General features: G+C 38.4%; 1 protein-coding gene across 5 annotated transcripts in view; it reads right to left on the minus strand.

The window, feature by feature from the left end:
* CYRIB (CYFIP related Rac1 interactor B) overlaps positions 1-14,629 on the minus strand; it is a 100,577-nt gene that overhangs the window by 24,830 nt on the left and 61,118 nt on the right. For all 5 annotated transcript variants that reach the window (XM_049818970.1, XM_049818981.1, XM_049818954.1 and 2 more), the window contains exon 3: positions 4,899-4,935. The gene's annotated coding sequence lies outside the window, so the exon portion shown is untranslated. The remainder of the gene's footprint in view (positions 1-4,898; positions 4,936-14,629) is intronic.

A 14,629-nucleotide genomic window follows, 5' to 3' on the forward strand; every position in this document is an offset into this window, starting at 1 on the left:
CAATTTATACAGCTATATAGAAAATATTTTTGTATAGGAAAGTAAGTATTTAGGCTACTTAAAAGCTGTTTAAAGCTGCCTCTGATGTCAGTTCTTTTGGCTAAACTGACTTTGATACAATGAACTGTTTTAGTTGAAACTGAAGTTACTTTGAGATCACACATCATCAATAAAGTCTCCTTTCTGAACAAAACTGAATTCACAACTTGTCATATCAGGAAAATGGAGGCCTGCCAGGGAAAATAGTCTAGTGAAAAAAGGCTCACATTCCTCAAAACCAGAATTGTAAAGTATGGTCAGGTCAGTGTTTATTCAGTCCATTTTTCCATTTAGAGGAAATCAAGGGAAAAGCACTGAAGAATCCACAGTTCCTTTTGAAGAGGCAGTCTTAAAGCCTTGTTAATGCGGGAATATTTTAGTGGCACAGCTGACACTGAATAACTTATTTGACAGGAGCTACAATAAAATAACTAAGCGTGCCCACACAAGTCTGCAATAAAACCCAGTTTGTCTGGAAGGATTACTCTTACTTTTAAAACAGAACTTGTATTGAAAAGGGGAGAGACTATGCTCCAAAAATCTGCTCTGGTTTACCCTTCAATGAGTAACTGCACAACTCTTCCAAGAATGAATCTGGGGATAAAAATTAGATATGCTTTCCTCTTTCAAAATGCCACAAGCTCAACATGCTTTCTAACGTAATTCTGCACAATGCTCTTTTTAATTCAATTGCATTGCAACCATCAAGAAAAAAAATATACTTTTTTTAGTTCAGGGAGATTTACATTCGAATGCAATCTACACTTTGCTTTCTCCTTCAAAGTTTGAAATCTTAAAAGCCTTTTGCAGTGCTATAACTCCTCCAACAGAGGTCACTACCTTACAATTTGAACTTCCAGAGAAAGGGAAGCTTGTAACAAATGTATTCATACTACCTTAGAGCCTTACCACTCAGAGTCAGCAATATTCTTCCAGCCCAAATACTGCATTTAGTCCACAATAGTATGACATCATGGAAACAGTGGCTGATCTTGAAGTTTGTCTTTTTTCAAAGTAGGCTGAGAACATTCTATTTTTATCAGGTAAAGATGCAAAAAAGTGTTTAACAAGAGATGTGGTAGATTTACAGATTGCTTTTTTATTATTTTACAGAAAAAGCTTCTTACTCTACAAAAGATGGTATGCCTATTAAAACTGTGCTCTAATACCACATTACTAAGAAAGTTTCATATTTCAAAGACGTCAGCCTGTAATTCAGCTGTCAAGCTCTCATCTCCAAAAAAACCAAAAACTCAACAATAATTTGTATGGTAAGTCCTTCTCCTGCCAGCTTTTTATTTTAGTGTAAAGATGCGGGGGGAGGAGGGGAACAAACCCCACAAAAAAAAAAAAAAAAAAAAACAAAACCACAAGCCCCAAACCTGCAAGTTTTATCTAACTGCTAGAAAAAGAAAAAAAAGTCTTTTCAATACCTAACTTCACTATAGTGTCTAGTTCAATTGACCTGCCACCTTTTAGTTGGTATTTGACTTGTGAAAAAGCACTCCTCTTCAAGCCTAGTTTTATTTGGAAATGTGTTGTCTTTCAAAATAGCTGAATTTCCATCTATAAGAATCAGACTCCCATATGTTTCAGTACCCAAGCTGGATGAAGTTGTACTGAGGCTCTGACAGCCAGCCTTGATAATGCTGCCATCTAATGTACTAGGACAAGGAGTACAATCAGCTGCATCACTCTTTAATACTCAAATGACATGTTTTCCTTTAGTTTGGCTCCGAACTGTTGCACCCCTTGAGCACCTTGGCTTGCAAATCCTACACTAACAATATTATGACAGATTACCTAGTCATCAAGTTGATGGATATAAATATTCACTGACATATTCTATGTCAAGGAATTTTTTGGAATGTTGCAGTACTGAACTACAAACCTTGTGTGTATGAACCTGACACTGACCCTCCATCTGCTAATTCAGTTCAGTGACACACCAGCTCTGATCTACCAAGGAGGAAGGGAAGTTCTATGGCCTTCTAAATCACATAAGCTGGAAGGGCAGATTTCCATATTTCAGGAGAACTTTCTGATTATTTTGTGGAGTTTCCTTTTTCTGAGACACCAGTCAGACAAAGTACGTTTGCAAAATATAAAAGGCTAATGAAACACATCAAGTTAGTGATGGTACAACAGAAAATGACTAGCAGAATGATTTCCTTACCATCCCATCTGTTTTCAGAAACAGAAACAAAACAGGCATGCATTAGGCAGGGCAGACAGAGAAAATTGGTCTCTACGTAGTTGGTTGCATCTTTGAAGTTTTACATGAGATTTCTTGCAAGATCAAGGTTCTACAGTCATCTTTGTTACTTCCAGTTACTTCTTCAGATAGCCTCATGAGGCACAGTATCAACTACTTTTATTGAGTCTGGACAGTTATTTCTTGTTAGAAAGCAAGTGTAAAAACCAACCAAACAAAAAACCCAGACCACATTGGTCCAGATCTCTCTAGCTGTGCTAAATCTGATCATCTCATTTTCCATCTCTCCCAACATATCTCAAATTTTGTTTTAATCTTAAAATCAAACTAGAGGTGTCCTATAAGTGTAAGGTATAAGACACTTTATTTTCATCCACATATTGGAAATATGGAGGAACATTTGCTATTCTCCAGTGATATTATACAACCTGCAAACTATTAAGATCAGTAGCAAGGATGCAGAATATCATGCAGAGTTACGACTCCTGTACCAGTTCATCTGTGACCTCTACAAGTCCATCTCATTTCATCTCACAAAGAGTTTGCAGCAGTTCTTGGGGAAAATGAGGCACATATGTGGAATAGAAAGTCATTAAACAATACTGAATACATTTAATAATCACATCTGGCTCTGAAAAATACTTGACCTGAAAATATATACCAGAAGAACCATCAATATATGCTCTCCCTGTTCCCACTCTTCCCTAGGCATCTGCTCACATTTGAAGGTTCACGTTTTGTTAGGTACTAAGCTTTTTTCAAGTTTTAACCTTACTCAGAAAGCAAGATCTAGGTAAGTTTGCCCCATTCTTTGAAGCTTAACCAGTTTTCAACAGACTCCAGATCTTTACCATTGTTAGCTTACTGGTGCTTTGCTATTGAAAGTGTTCCCCGAGTACGGCTTCTGTCAGTCCCTTCAAACCCTTTAGAGTGGTGATTCCCAGCTGGTTTAAGATGCTGTTAAGCATCTGGCAGCTACTTTGTGTGAGCACCGCTGGAGAAGGTGAAAGCATCAGCAGTCAGACACCTGAACTTTAGGGCTGCTGAAGCGGACACCACCACCTTGGTTTATAAACATTTTCCCTTTGATACCCAAAATACTGTTGATTCACAGTGTCTTCAGAGAAAACAGAAGTTCCTTGCCATGTGTTGTAGCTGTTCACTGGACAGCCTTCCTCCTTCTGCAGGCAGTACCATTCCCAGCAATGCCCCTTGAGTTTTGCTAGCTTTTCTGTATGACTCTCACCTTCCTGAGCAAAACCAAGTGCAAACATGCGGAGGGAAGATGGTGATTCCCAGAGACTATAGGTGCCTAGGTAGACCCATGGTCTGACTCAGTTTAGCGACACTTACAATGTATCCTTTGCAAATGCACACAATGCTGTAAATAAAAGTTGTCACTAGTTCTAATTGCAACTTTGCTACTACACTTATCCATGACTTCAGAAGAAAAGGTTACCAAATGAAAAAGGTACTACTACTGCTGACACTGGATGTTTGTCCATTAGTTTATTGTAGATTTGGAAAATATTGCTGCATGCTTGCCCAGTTCCTAGACTCATTCCATAAACCCAGAAGGCCAGACAGTAGGCCAGAATGACTGTTTGTCTGACCCAACATTACGAGAAACTCTCCGAAGAACGACAAAAATATGATATAAATCTCATCAAAACGAGCAACTCTGCAAAACAAGTATTTTAATAGATCAATCGTTCACTAAAATAAGAGACAATTACTTCAGTAACACATTTATAATGCCATATATTCTTAATTACTCAATAGAGCATTCAAATAGTTTTGGACACAGCACTTAGAAATGTTTTCTACTGTTGTCAGCAAAACTGATAACAAATCAATTTAATCAGCTCCCCAGAATTCAAAGAGCTTTTTGATAATTAATCAGAAACGGGAGAAAAATAAATCCTACCTCACGTTTGCTAGCATTACCTTCCAAATCTGACAGAAGATAGCTATGCTGGCACAGCACAATAAACATGAAGTATAACACACACACTCCATGCAATAGCTTAGATGACAAGTAGGTGATAAAACTAAAAGCTAAAACCTTCACATGAGCACATGCTACCTCTTCAGTCTTACAAGCCAGTTCAGAATACTGGTTTCTAGCATAAGGCATCTGGTTCAGAAAAGAAGTAAAGTTACACAGTAACTTTACTGAAGAGACTGAGAAAGAAAAAACACCAAAACATGTCTTCATTCAGATCTTCCAAGGAGTTTAAGCACAATCTTCCAGGGTACGTTCTTAGATGTGGCCAAACTACTATACTCTGTGCACAGTACAAATGCCTTTATTGAAACAATGGTACTTCTTCACATCGCTACAGTGAAGAGTTTTCAAAAGCATTACCAGGCTGCGTGGTGAGGTACCATGCAAGCAAAAAAACACACTTGCCACCTGGTTTAGAATTTTTAACCAGAGAGGCATAAATTATGTTATAGATCAAGACTTTCTAGTGAACACTACAGATTTCAAAAGTTGTAGAAGGAAATAGGGAAAAACAAGTTCTTGAAGAGAAAATTGCTCATATTCAGTACAGTCCCATTTTCTGTCCTTTAACATATTATAATTTTTGCTTCTTATATGTCAGGAGAGTTTTCAAGCAGGTTAAGTTTCAATTCTTACCTACAGCCAGTGCTGCACTCTGTTCTTGGCCTCCAGTCTGTTTTAAAAGAAAAAGAGATTATGAAAATTCATTCTTTTGCACCGAAAGTCTTAAATGTAATGCTACATGACCTTGTAAAAGCAAACATGCATCTGTTCCAGACATTGTACTATTTTTCTGGATTTACTTTATCAATGTAGTCCTGGATCTATATGCCACTGTGACTTTTGAAAATGCAGAACTGTGTTTTATCTCTAGGCATATAAATAAACAGGGAACACAATTATTTGGCAACAAACCTGCTTCTAGGGAAAAAGGCTGCTGGTGTTAGATAATCCCTAAGAACACATACCCCTAATAAATTGAATTAGTAAAGAGTCAAAGCTGCAATAAAATACCAGTGACAAATTGTTCCACTTGCATTTCATTTTGCTTTGAAAAGAAAGAGTGTAACACAAGATTCTTAATTCAACCACACAAATTGGCTCTTGAAAAAAATTCATGGCCTGCATACTGACCTCCAGAGAAGGCATTTTCAAGTCACCACTGAAAACCATTTGCTTAACAAAGAAAACGAGCATTCTTGGACAGCTTCAGTCTGTTACACACATTATTAACCACCATCTTAAGGCTGGTGAAACAGTACTTTTGATAGTACAGTTTAAAGGAGAAGATACGGAGTACTACAGTATCTCATAGAGCTTGAGCTTCACAGGAAATAATAGTGTAATGTTAGCTCGGGAAGGCTCTGAAGATCTATAACACCAAAGGCAAGAAGCAGAGTGGAGACCCTAGTGAGAATGACCCTTCACAGCCCGCAGAACTAAACATAAGCGGAAGGACAACTGTCAGACACTGTTACAGGTGTAGAAATTTACTGCTCCATTCTTTCCTGTGTATGCATCTCTCTCAAAGAGGCTTCTCCCTTGACTAGGACTTCCGTAAGTTTGAGTAGCATCTGCTTTTTCCTTTGCCAATTGGCGTCAACTTCCCTTTACTCTCTCAGTAGTAAGCAACAGCTAGCTAGTTCTTCAGGACAATTACTTCACAGGACAAAAAGATGGTTAAGAGCACTATCTTTGTAAAAGCTGCTGCAACTTCCCTAAAACTCATGTGCTCTCACTAGGCATATTTTAAATATGGAATTTTTTCCATCCTCATGACTGCACACCGCTCAAATCGTGCTTTGAGACAAAGCAACAAACATCAAATACTGACTGGAAAACATTGGTGCCCTGCAGGTCAGGGATGAACATAACTGATACTGCAAATAGAGAAACCAAAACCAAAGTTAGACCCAACATTACTTCAAATAGCTAATTTCCTGAAAAAAGTGAAAGGAAAATCAAATAGGACAAAACATTTAAGAACACTAAAAAATTCTACCTAAAAATAGATTATTTTGGGGGGGGATTAGTCAAGAGCTTTGGCTAAGATGATTTTGGGTGAGAGCCCAACTTAATTCAATGAGCTGAAAACAAAAGTAGTCCTAATTCATTAGAATGACCAGACTATAGAAACAAATATGAAAGTAATAGAGGAAAACCACCCCACTATAACAGCAAGACTATAGACTTTTTAAAAAATGTTTCCTAACACTACTAGTTCATTACTAAACAGAAATATCTAAATTTCCAATTGATAAAATTATTAGAAAAAAAACCCTAGAATTGCTCAGCTCTCTACATCTTTCCAGACAGAATACTGCACTTATAATCACAAACACTTACTACCTGCAACAAAAGCGTGCCGATGTTCAGGTAGCTTGTCCTCAAGGCTTCAATGAATGACTGAATGGCCTAGTAGAGCCATTAGGCAAAAGGGAAGCAACCAGGAAAGCTGAGAATTATAGGTCAGTTGGACTATCATCAATAACAGGCAAAGAGATGTTAGCACAGGAGTCCATTAACTGGATTCCTGTCTTTTAGTACCGATGAGCACGCCTTCATGCGGAACAGTTCAGATCATGCTATCACAGCTTGGTTTATACTGGCAAGCTGACAGATATTTGATTTTTGTACAGTGTGACTTCACATCATACAATATTTTAAATTTAGAGGTTAGCACTATGCAATATAATAAAGCACTGCCTAAACGGGTAAGAAATTGACTTGCAGATCTCTAGCAGTCAGCGGGCAATAATCAGTCAACATTCATTAAAAGGGCCAGATGTGAAATTAATGGTGTGATAGATTCTTTACACAATTTTTGCACTTCCACATGCACCCTGATTCAGACCCAAGAGTATCTAAATGAACAATCGCCTCGTCAGGTTCAGAGTGCATTACTTGGGTTCTCCCCGTTAGTACAGAAGATCTGCAAAACATCTGAGCTTCCTTCTGACTCATTATTAAGGTTTGGATCTGCAGATTAATATAGAAAGAGTATCAACAGGCACAAGATGAGACATGTATAGTATATAATTTAATAGCTAGTGAAAATTGAATACTACAGAACCAAGCATTTTTTCAATTGCTTGTGATTGAGGCAGCCAAGTATTTAACATTATGCTAGAGAGAAGCAGCTCTATTCAATGGGTTAACAGCTCAGAGATTTTGTTTAGCCTTTTTTTAATACCATTTTATGGAGTCAAACAGCAGAAAGATTAATGCATCCCATCCTAGGAATCTCTATTACACAACCCCCCCTTGACTTGCAGCCTAACTTCACCACAGCAGGAGAAGGCCAAAGCTTACACTAACATCTCAGACCAACTACAACAGGAATTCAAAGAATTGTCACAACAGTTGGAGACCACGTGCAGAAAAATGTCTACAGCCATTGGAGAGGGACGGTGAATCATCTAAACTGCAGCTATTCATTTTCAGAAGAAAACAAAACCAAGCATCATTGAGTTTGTCAGAGGAAAAGCCTGTAGTTGACACAAGTCAAATGGTACCCAAATATAAAAGATGCACTAAGTAAACTTAGTATCATTGTGGATAACAAAACTTGAAAAAAAAAATTAGTAACTGGCTGTGGTGGGTTGACCCTGGCTGGAGGCCAGGTGCCCACCAAAGCTGCTCTATCATACCCAACCCACCTCAACTGGACAGGGGAGAGAAAATATAACCAAAAGGCTCCTGGATTGAGATAAGGACAGGGAGAGATCACTCAACCAATTACCATCATGGGCAAAGCACGCTCGACTTGGGGAAAACTAACTTAATTTATTGCCAATCAACCAGAATAAGGGAATGAGAAATAAAACCAAATTTCAAAACACCTTGCCCCCACCTGTCCCTTCTTCCCAGGCACAGCTTCATTCCCAGATTCTCTACCTACCCTTCACCAGCGGCGCAGGGGGACAGGGAATGGGGGTTGCGGTCAGTTCATCACATGTTGTCTCTGCTGCTCCTTCCTCCTCAGGGGCAGAACTCCTCACTTGTCCCCTGCTCCAGTGTGGGGTCGCTTCCACGGGAGACAGTCCTTCATTAACTTCTCCAACATGGGCCCTTCCCAGAGGCTGCAGTTCTTCATGAACTGGTCCAGCGTGTGTCTGCCTCACCAGGGTCTTCCCCACGGGCTGCAGGGGAATCTCTGCTCCGGCGCCTGGGGCGTCTCCTCCCCCTCCTTCTTCACTGACCTGGGGGTCTGCAAGGCTGTTTCTCTTACATGTTCTTACTCTCTCCAGCTGCCGTTTCTGTGCCCGCTGCAACTTTTTTTCCCCTTCTTAAATCTGGTATCCCAGAGGTGCTACCACCATCGCTGATGGGATCAGCCTTGGCCGGCGGTGGGTCTGTCTTAGAGCCGGCTGGCATTGGGTCTGTCAGACATAGGGGAAGCTTCCAGAAGCTTTTCACAGAAGCCACCTCTGTAACCCTGACTCCGCTACCAAAACCTTGCCACACAAACACAATACACTGCCTTACCACTGAATAAGCCCTGCGTTTTGGGCATCCACCTCATATTGAACTGATGCTGCTTAACTCAGCAATACATGAAAACAGATTTCAGAAGAGAAAAGCTAACCATTAACTTTCAGTATGAAACCAACATCTTCTGCCTAACCCCGACTGAATTAAGAAGCCTCTTCACACAAGCATAAACTTGTCAGCAACTGTTAGTCAAGATTTGCTACAGGAATGGTGATTTTGCAGGCTTTCCAACACTCAGGTTTTCCTGCCTATTAAGAATGGAAAACATTGAGTAGTATGAAAGAATTGACAACAACTTTGCAATAAGAATCTAAATTACTTTCTGTGTACTTGATCAGTACCTCAGCTTGTCAGTAAACTTCAGAAAGAATTACTGCATAAAGCTTACAACACTTACTAAAGAAAGCTTGCACAGGATTCATGTACTCCATGTGATGTATTAGGCACCCAGGCTTTACTAGTCATCTTCAAAACAATCCACTCTGCTGGTTTCACAGAGCAAATGTTTAAATTGCTTGTTTGAAGTTCAAGCTTGCACTAGGATTTCCCTTGGTAAGCGTCACCAACTTGAACTCTGTGCGAACCAGAGGTGGACTACGGCACAGATGTTCTCAGTCCATGAATCTTAATTGCCCTTTGCATATTGCTGAACAGAACCTAGCTGAAAGACTACAGTGCTCTAGCAATTTTTAGACACTCCTGCTCTCTTGCTTCAGTTGCAAACTTGAGATTAAGTTTGAGGAAACCACTCCAAAAACTGGTTACTTACAAGCACAAATTAAAACATAAAAACAAGCCCAGTCCAAAACAGAACCACAAGTCAAATATATCCCACATCTTGTGGGTAATAAAAAAAGAACGCTAAGAAATGCTTAGCAGTAAAACTTGATTTTTACTTTAGTAACAATAACAGATGGCTAAGCTATAAAAAATAAATCATAGCTAAGATCATGTTTCAGAGGAAGTTTCAGGGCATCTGCAGATGAACCCATAGTTCAATGCTAAACAGATGCAAACTTCAATGTTAACATCAGTGGTTCTAAAAAAGATTCTGCTATATCTGTATCACTATCAAACATTAGATTAAGTTTATGCAAAGGTAGTCTATCACTACTGCAAAATTACAGTAGTTCTTCATAAGAAAGCATATCTGCTGGTTGCTTACTATAAAACCACCTTTTTGACTTCTGGCTGAGGAAAGCTTCAGCTCAAATCTTTCTTCTTCATTCATTTTTATTTAACCTTCAAAAGCTAAACTGCATCTTAAAATTCTATGAGTTATATTAAGCCTTTCCCTATCCTATATAATTTCTCAATGTTGTCTTACAGTAACTCGTATTACTTGCTACACTCAAACCTGTGTTTTAGGTTTATAATTTAATGACAGAAAGGGTGATCTGACCTGAAAGCTTTCTTAGTAGTTCTCCACCTGTGTTAAACATGTACCAAAAGCATACATTATGCTTTCTGTCCTTTATTCACAGATTAAAATTCATTTATGCCACTATAACTCATATTATACACATCTATACTGGCATACAGCTCTTCATACCACACATCCAAACATTGAGCAGCACTCTCAGTTCCACGTGCTAAGTTAGGAGCACAACTAATTACTTGGCATACTCCAAGTGAGGTCCACAAAGCACTGTTTCAGTTTCTGTAAAGCTTAGTCTGAAGATCTGGCTTTAAAAGAAATGTAGCAAAGAGCCATGAGGTTTACTTGGAAGAAAACATTTCAAGGAAGTTTAGATACTGCACTACAGATTAACAAAAAGGGGACAAGGTTATAAACATAAACCCATTTTATCAAAAAAAAAAAAAAAAAAAAAAAAGAGGGAAAACCACAGATAATGGAGAAGCCTGTATCGCATAAGAGGATATTCAGACATATACAAGACAAATACTCAGCATGAAAATTTAGGTTTCATCCACTTACAGGTATGTTTTCCACAATGAACCATTACCTTGGCTTAGTGGAAACAGTAAAATGATCATAATCCTCATTTTTGTATCTTGTCAAAGCTTTACATAGGAAAAACAAGCTCCAAACTGAAGACTAAGTATAAGTTTTGGGATTTTTTTTAACCAAATCAGAAAGTTACTTTAAATATTTACAAATAATCTCTTTCACTTCTTGAAGCACATGAGAATATTAAATGTGGGCTAACATGAAATAAAGACTTTTAGGAAAACAGAGATGGGACTTTTTGTTTTTTTAATTTGTGGTGGGTTTGTTCGTTTCTTTGTGAGGGTGTTTTTCTGGCAGTGGGATGGAGGAGTAGAACTGTGATATTTTAGTCCAGACTATACAACTTCTTGTTTTACTGAAAAAAAAAAAAAAAAAAAAAAAAAAAAAATTTAAAAAGCCTGCAAGAATTACTGAAGCAAGTCCCGCGTCTAATAGTCAATTATTCAAACACTGAACTTACTATTTCTGGTAGCATATTATCTCCTCTATCTCTTTTGAACCTTAATAAATCTAAATCCTGAAGTGATTTAGTACCAGGTATATAACATGAGCAGAATTTTGAAGAATTCTCTAGCATTCAGGCTGTCACTCCTCAAAAAAGTACTTAGGTATTCCTAAGCTAGGAAGAGATACTGGATACTTTTACAACATTAAATGATATTGCCGTTTGCTATCCATTGCATGTTTAACTTCCCTATGACTACTTAGCATTGCTCTTTTTCTACAGTTGATGCTTCCTTTGATGTTATGGCGTTAACAGCCAGCTGTAAAGTATTGCTGAATACCAACCAAGTGATTCAACAGCTTTTTTATCTAAGCTACACAAATGATATAATTTCTTAGGAGTATGGCAGAGTTTAAGACAGAGTTCTCACTCAATATCAGCGTAACAGAAACAAAACCATACCCTGTCCCAGGAAGTTTGCAGCAATACTCATACACTTGCGTAATAAAAACAGTAAGACAAGAAAAGGTCAAAAGGGCTTTTCCATTCAACATTATTAGTAGTGCATTATCAGCTCTAAGCAACCCCAAGACCCACAGCCCTATTCAGTAACACTTAAACAGAGGAGTCCTTTTTTCTTATAATCTAGATTTCTATGCTCAGGCTGAATCACTTTCCTCAGGACTATACTAGGTCATATGAACAGAAAGGAACTTCGATCATGAAAGGAAACCAACCAGCAAAGTAAGTCACCACCTAAAACATCTTTTTACTGGTTTTACTGAGTTCTAACCATAAACAGCATCAGAAATTGAGAGCTGAAGCCATAGTTAATGCTCTGATAGTTAAAAGCATAAGATTAATTTAGACCTAAGCTGATTATACTACAGCTCTAGAAGATCACAGACAGCATCTCTGCTGCTCAGAGGCAATGGATTTGTTTACTCCAGATTTCAAAGAACACAGATTAGCTTTCAAAAAGTCTGAAAAGCCCTTCCTATGGAAACCAACAGCAGTAAGTTTTGTGACATGCTTCTCGGACTGAGCAGGTTACAGTGGATACCCAAGCAGTTCGCTTTAACTCCTTCCCCTCAAGGTCCCCAGCACTGCCCCACTAAGCAAGTCTCAGCAGAAGCAGCTCCTCCATAGTCATAATTCATGCACAAACCAGGAGGCAACACTGTGCGGGACTCTGCTCTGGCCAGAGTAACAACTATCATATAGCACTAAGGCTGCCTTCAGCTTGCCCAGGAGTGCCTTGAGCTCCACCTACATGGAAAGATTTTAGTAACTGTTTCAGCTAAAATTAAAAACAGAAGTGCGAGCGGGGAGGGGAAAGGGAAGCTTTTCAGATCAGCTAAACAGTAACATCCAGTAACAGAAGTTTGAGATTATTCTAATAGAAAGAAAAACATGGGTGATTAGATGCCAGTAAAAATTATAAACAAGAATACTCAAAACAATTGTACTGATCATTAGCTGTGCAGAAAAGAAAAAAACTAACCATGTTATTTTAACCTGTGACCTCAACTGTCTATTGGGTAGCATTTAAGATGGAAGCACGCACAAAAATAACAGAACATAGGGTAACAAATGTAAGAGACATAACAAGGGGATGTCTGGGCCCAGCTCCTAGGGACCACTGTGTGTATTCAACAGCTTTGTCCAACAGTCAGGGGAAAAAAAAAAGAAAAAACAGAAGCCATACAACAACAAGGTCTTAATTTAATGATACTGAGTCTCAACACCTGCACACTATTTCTGCTCAATAATTTCCAAAATTAATTCCATTATAAGCTAAAAGGGGACAACCTGCATCAGGGGAAGTTCAGGCTGGACATTAGGAAAAGGTTCTTCACTAAGAGGGCGGTCAGTCACTGGAACAGGCTCCCCAGGGAAGTAGTTAACAGCACCAAGCCTGTCCGAGTTCAGGGAACACCTGGATGATGCTCTTAATCATATGGTTTAGTTTTATGCAGTCCTGCAAGGATCAGGGAGTTGGACTTGATGATCCTTATGAGTCCCTTCCAGCCTGAGATATTCTATGATTCTAAATAATAAAACTGCAGTTATGTGGTCAAGCAGTAAACTGAATATTAAGCAGATCTGAAGGACTACATGTTAATAGTCCAAGGCCCTACAGAGTTAAAAAAAAAAAACAAACAAAAAACACTCCCACAAAACCTAGAAATGTCCTTTAACAAGAATTTAAGAGTCCTTCTGTAAGTCGGGAAGTGAAATAAGCAACATCTGACATTAACCCAATAGAACAGACCACAGAAAACATAATACGAAAGTCCAGTCACCCATCTCAACAAGCACAGTTTTTCAGGTCAAACGCCTTTCTGATGAGCAAAGTGTACATATTCTGCTCATCTGTTTAAAAGCGACTTTTCAAAAAGTCAAAACAAAACTACAATTAATGTCTTTGATTTGAAGGCTCATTGGACAAACAGAATTAAACAGTTCATGTTGTCCTGGGCAACTATTTACAGGTAGAGAAAAATAGCAGCTTTACCTTCATAAACAAATCAGCATGGTTAAAGGCTGAAGCAGAACACAGTTTACTAAATGCGCCATTATCAAAACCCACTTTTTAAACTTACTCTACTAACTGTTGCAGTAGTACTCCTGCACGTATAGGAAGGATATTTTGGAAGAGCTCTACACTGAATTCTGCTTGATTACCGTAAAAAACCACTCTCACTGATCATTTGCAGATTACTACTATCTTCATTCAAGGTTTTAAGTAATTTTACATCCACTGTGGGAGAAAAGATACCACATTACATTGCATCAGCACAGGCAGGTTGTTTACATTCATTGCTAATACGTACTATTAGACTTCAAAAAACACATGATTGCATAAAAGCTTTTAGCCCCTCAATCTATTCCCATGGCACCGCAGTCAGCCACATTAAACTAGCCCTAAGATAAAATACAGCAAGTAAATAGGAGACAACTTAGTTTGGCCTAAAAAATGTCAGCTATTCCTCTTTCTTGCCTTAGATACCAGCATTAATACAAAATAAATGCATGTTGGTATAACATCAGTAACATGATCAGAATTTCTACCAAAATATTTTATAGCGAGTGTCAAAACCACAAAAAGGTACTTAACGTCCATATAAGAACCATTTCAACAAACTCACTTTCACATGGATGACAAATCAATTCAAGAAGCTCTGCTGAACTGCAAATAGAGTTTATAGGCAAATCTACAGCAATGTATTTAGAGCAATACTACCAAAGGAGATTGGTTTTAACTTGTGGCACAAATGGGAAGTAAAAGTGGTTTCAATTGTCAGAAAGGTATTCATTTTTCTTCATGTATTTACAGTATATAACCTCATTGTGGCAGATTATTCCTTTACCCTGATGGTTCCCACATTACCCTACTGTTGGTATCTGGTAGGCTCTGCATGAAAGCTTTTCAGGTTGCTCAGAAGCATTTGT

This window comes from Accipiter gentilis, chromosome 2, assembly GCF_929443795.1.
Source record: "Accipiter gentilis chromosome 2, bAccGen1.1, whole genome shotgun sequence".
Taxonomy (NCBI): domain Eukaryota; kingdom Metazoa; phylum Chordata; class Aves; order Accipitriformes; family Accipitridae; genus Astur; species Astur gentilis.